This window comes from Chinchilla lanigera, unplaced genomic scaffold (assembly GCF_000276665.1).
Source record: "Chinchilla lanigera isolate Chin_1 unplaced genomic scaffold, ChiLan1.0 scaffold00085, whole genome shotgun sequence".
In the NCBI taxonomy this organism is placed as follows: Eukaryota; Metazoa; Chordata; class Mammalia; order Rodentia; family Chinchillidae; genus Chinchilla; species Chinchilla lanigera.
Window position 1 is genome coordinate 9,666,236 of NW_004955486.1, and position 4,683 is coordinate 9,670,918.

Below are 4,683 nucleotides of genomic sequence, written 5' to 3' on the forward strand. Positions count from 1 at the left end.
TTGAAAACACAGAGCTTTACTGGAGATATTGCTGTGATGGGGGAGTGCTTCCAGCACCACAGGCCAGTGACGTCACACCCTGTCACCTGTCACACACATGAGCCACACCCTTGGCACCCAGAGGGCTGGGCTCAGGGTCACATGGGCTTGCCCTAGCACATATGCTCATTCCACAGCCATGTCCACATGTGACGGTGACAGGGCCCCTCATACACTGGAGACCTGAGCCAACACTGGCATAGTCAGGTCAGGTGCACAGCCTGTCACTCATGTCACACACAAGCCCACTCAAGGGTATCTGGACTTGTGGCACACACAAGTTCACCAGTGTCATTGGTCACAGCCTTCAGTCCTCAGGGAAGAGACCTGAGGAATAGGGCCTGTTGGAGAGTCCCACAGACCAGCTCCTCACTTCCAGGGCCCTAAAGCCATGTCCCAACTGGTGGTATCACCTGGTCCCCCAAAGTCCACCTCATGCCTGCCTCAGGGGGCCAGAACTGAGCAGGTCACGGGCAGTGGCTGGATTCCCTGCGCTTAGCCCACGGGTTCAGATACACAGGCTCGTGGTTTGGGGGTTCGTGTTGGGGGAAGGGCCTCACAGTCACCATGGTGATGTCTGCAAGGCCTATCCCTGTCTGCTCACACAGTCACAGCTGCTCTCCTTGCAGGCACTGCCGCAGAGCCAGAGTCACAAGCTGGTACTGTGCCTCATCAGCACCTTCCTGAACGAGGTTGCCGCACCAGCCAGATCAACTTTGAGATGTTGATGTCCTTGATGTCACAATCAAGTCCTGGGGATGAGCAGGCTCATGGGGACTGGTGGGTGGGGGAGGGCAGTGGGCAAGGCCAGAGGGGTGGAGCTAGGTGCGGAGGGTGGGGCCAGGTGGGGCAAATAGGGGGAGAAAGGCGGGGCCAGGGCCCACAGAGGAGGGGGTTAGTGGACATGATCACACATGGGCATGGTCTCGGGGGAGGCAGAGCCGGAGAGGTCAACCAGCCTGCTGATGACGTCCATGAGGATGTCAGTCATTATGATGGATGGCCACCTCGTGAGGACAAATTAGGAGGATGGATGGCGAGTTCACCGGGAGAGAACCAGGCCCTGTCCCTATTTGGTCAGGAGGTCTGGCCTCGGCCTGCATAGCTTCTGTGCATGGCTGCTCTTGCAGTGAGCCACCAAGGGCCTGCAGGTCAGGGCAGCTCCCAAGAGGGTCAAAGGGCACTGCTGCCCCCACCCTGGGAGAGGTGCCAGGGATGGGCCCAGTCCATAAGGGGGTGGGGATGAGAGTTGGGTCCCTAGGAAGGGAAAAGGGAGCTGGGGACAGACCTCTATCTGGGCAGAGCCCCCCTCGGGGATTCGTGGTGCCCAAAGGATTCTCACGTGCACAGAGGTGGAGCTGTAGAGAGTGGGATCTGTGCTGCCACTGGCAGAGGAGGTGGAGCTGCTGCCCTGGCCCAAGGAGACGCATGGGAGATGCCCTGCAGGATGAAGAGTGTGAGGCCACCCTGCGGTGTTGGCTTGAGAATGTGGGCAGCCTCCATGAACACTTCCCCGAGGCCAGGATTGCACTGCATCTGCAGGATTAAAGAACATGGCAGCCACCAAAGCCAGCAGAGTTGGAGAAACCAGGCTTGGAGGTCTCCACTCAGGGCCCCCAACACACACCGAGGGACTCTGACTACACTGACCCTTTGCCTACCAGACTTATCTGCAGCTCCTACACACAGTGGGCCTCTGCCCATGTTCAGCTGTTTTGCTATCCTGTGGCTTTGGCCAGGTCCACAAGCACTTGTTCTGGGGGTCAGTGCTTTGTGTCAGCCTGTCTGGCAGAATTGTGCTCCTCAGGGAAACACAGGTATCTCAGGGCTACCTCTCCCTCAGTGTCCACAGCCTCCTGTCCCAGTCAGGCAGGGCTGTTTCCTTGACTGTCCAAAGCAGCAAGTCTAGGCCAGCTACAGCACAAGGGGGACTCAGAGAGCTCCAGTCCAACCTCCCTCCACCTCTCTGGTGGTCATGAACATAAGTGTGCTCACTGTGCACCAGGGCCCAGAAGTGACCACCGTGGTCTGCAAATGTGGTGGCAATGGACACTCTACCTACTCCACAGCCTGGCTTATCTTCTGGGTCACTCTGGAAGAGGTGGGTGTTGACTGCCTGCTGGTTCCAGGACTAAAGGTCCAGAGGACAGACCTTTGCAAAGTGACATGGTGACTGATGGCTTTGACACAGTTCCTGGAAGTGAGGGAGAGCGTTAGGTCCAATAGTCAAGAGGCTGCTCCAGGGACCGCTTTAGCACTGCTGCTACCCCACTAGCATTCAGTCCTGCCGAAGTCCACACTTTCCTTGCACCCTTTTGGACCTTCTGGAAGGAGCTCCAGGCTCCTAACAGGGGGACCATGGTATCCTGTGTGATCCAGGCCAGCCACATGGAAGATGTGCTATGCACACCTGCCTCCTGGCACACCAGCCTGCTCTTGTGGTTGGCTTCAGGTACACTGTCTTCCACGCTGTACAGTCTCAGGTTTTGAAGGAGGCAGGAAGCTCAAGGACCACACTGCTTCCTTGCCTCTGACCCTGCAATGAGCAGAGGTAGAGAGACCTCAACACACCTCTCGTGGCAGCTGCATTCCCTGCTCTACCCAGAGCCCTGCAGAATGGAGTGTGAGGGAGCCCTGGGGCTTGCCTCCCAGTGAAAGATGTTCTTGTATGTGTTCTTGAGCTTGTTCTCCAACAACTGTGCCTCTTCTCGGGGTACAGGAGCTGGCATTCATGGGGGAACAGAGGTTTGGCAGGAGCATTGCCCTTCTCCAGACCTCTCAGTGCCCAACCCTCTTCCCCTGACCCAGCTCAGAAGACAGGTCTGGGTGATGACCAGGGGATCTCTCAAACCCTCCCCAGAGGCCTGCTTGACCTCTCTGCTGGTGTCTGTGGCTTCATGAGCTCCCACAGACAGCTCTTGATGTTGGAGGCTGAACCTCATAGCCTTGTGGGGCCGGCAGGGACAGCCCACAGCCCGAGGTGGCTGCCTTGCCCTCTTCCACTCAAGCTCCTGTTCTGAACCCAGTACCCTCACCTTTGGCTAGCCAGTTCCCCTCTCTTGGGGCTGTGCAGCATCCTCATGGGCTCCAGTGGGAAGAAGCTGCTTGGGATCCAAGGTTCACGTGGGTACACATCTGCTGGAGGAGACAGGGTCCCTGACTCCTGCACCCTGTGGCTTCTCTGTAGTGTTCCACAAGGTCTGGAGTGGTGGTGAAGTGCTCCCTACCTCCCTCGACATATTTCCTGTCAGGCTGTGGGGTGGCAGTGAAGTCTGGCTTCGAAGTCTGCTCTTCCCAGAGCAACAGCTCACCTATGCCACCTCCTGCATGGCAGCAGATCATGAAGTGCCTGTGCCTTACTGGGCTCCTGGGTCAATAAAGCCCCAGAGCTGCTCTCTCTCTCCACACCATGAAGATTCCAGGTTGCCTTTTTCAGCTTGTTTGCTAGACCTGGCCTGGTGAGGCACACATTAAGTGGACAAAGACCCACAGGAGGCAGACACCTGAAAGACACTCATGGACCTTGGCCAGGGCCACCTCCCTCTCCCTGGCAACCCGAGGAATCGGCTGGAGCAGGATAGGCATTCTGTGGACCACCAGGTGGCAGCATGGTCCTCAGGAAGAAGGACCTCCCCGGGCCAGGCTGGCCACTTCTGAGGCAGGTGCAGCTCCCTGCAGTGGGGAAACCAAGGCTGAGGAGCCAGCTCACCTTAGGTCACCGGCAAGGAAGGCAGAGGTGGAACCAGGGCAAGACCTGCCCTTTGCACTCCTACCCTCGCCGCTGGGGCCTCCGGCCTGGAGGAAAAGAGGCCAGAGTCAGAGGAGGGAGCTGCACATATTCCTGAGTAGGGACAGTGGTTTCCTGAGGCCGTGCCTTGAAGACACAGTCCTCATAAACACACACACATGCACACGCACACACACATGCATGCACACACACACACGCACACATGCCTGGCTTGAGCTCACTGCTCTGGCATGGGATCCTGGCAGCCCAGAGGGTGCTGGAGCTCTACCTGGCCCACTGTGGTGGATCTCAGAGTATGCCGTGTGATGTTGCTTTATCCCTCAACACAGGTATGGTGGACACCAATGTCATGGGTCTCATGGCACCTGAAACAGCAGGGGTGCCAGTTGTCATGGGGGGTGCCAGACTCCAGGCTCTCCCTTCATGTGGCACCCTCAGCTTTCAGAAAAGTCTGGGTTTTTCCTGTGTAGAGAGGTCCTGGCCCTGCCATTCCCCAGCCAGGAAACTTGGGGGCAAGGCCTGGCCCTTCCCAGGCCAGGATTGGCTTTTGGACCCCAGGCCAACTCTCTCTTGACTCTGCCATCTCTAGACCTCTGCCCAGGAATCCACAGCCAGGGGTAGTCTCTGCCCACCTGCTGGAGTGCCCCAAGACAGCATGGCTGGGGAGACCAGGGGAGGAAATTTGGTCTTTCTAAAATGAGGGCTGTCCGTTCTATGGGCAGTTGTCCATTCCACCTCGGGCTCAGTAGATGACCAAGCAGGACTAGGCCCTGTCAGAGTCTCTTCTTGGCTGCCCTCGTGCTTACAGACTACCTTCTATGTTCAGGGCAGATGCAGGGCCACTGTCCACTCTCCTGGTCCTCCTCTGCCCTTCTCATCACACAACACCTTTCCCT

General features: G+C 57.7%; 1 long non-coding RNA gene across 7 annotated transcripts; it reads right to left on the reverse strand.

Annotated features, from left to right (window-relative positions):
- LOC102006252 lies at nt 1-4,451 on the reverse strand. 7 transcript variants are annotated; one of them, XR_001231111.1, is made up of 6 exons: nt 4,056-4,451; nt 3,749-3,834; nt 3,075-3,174; nt 2,098-2,575; nt 1,382-1,575; nt 1-791 (listed from the first exon to the last, which is right to left on the reverse strand). It is a non-coding gene; the product is annotated as an uncharacterized LOC102006252 (long non-coding RNA). The 7 variants fall into 7 exon arrangements; XR_001231110.1 differs by adding an exon at nt 3,267-3,362 and having other exon boundaries at nt 1-1,575; XR_263977.2 differs by adding an exon at nt 3,351-3,494 and having other exon boundaries at nt 1-1,575.
- Nucleotides 4,452-4,683: the final 232 nt, after the last annotated feature.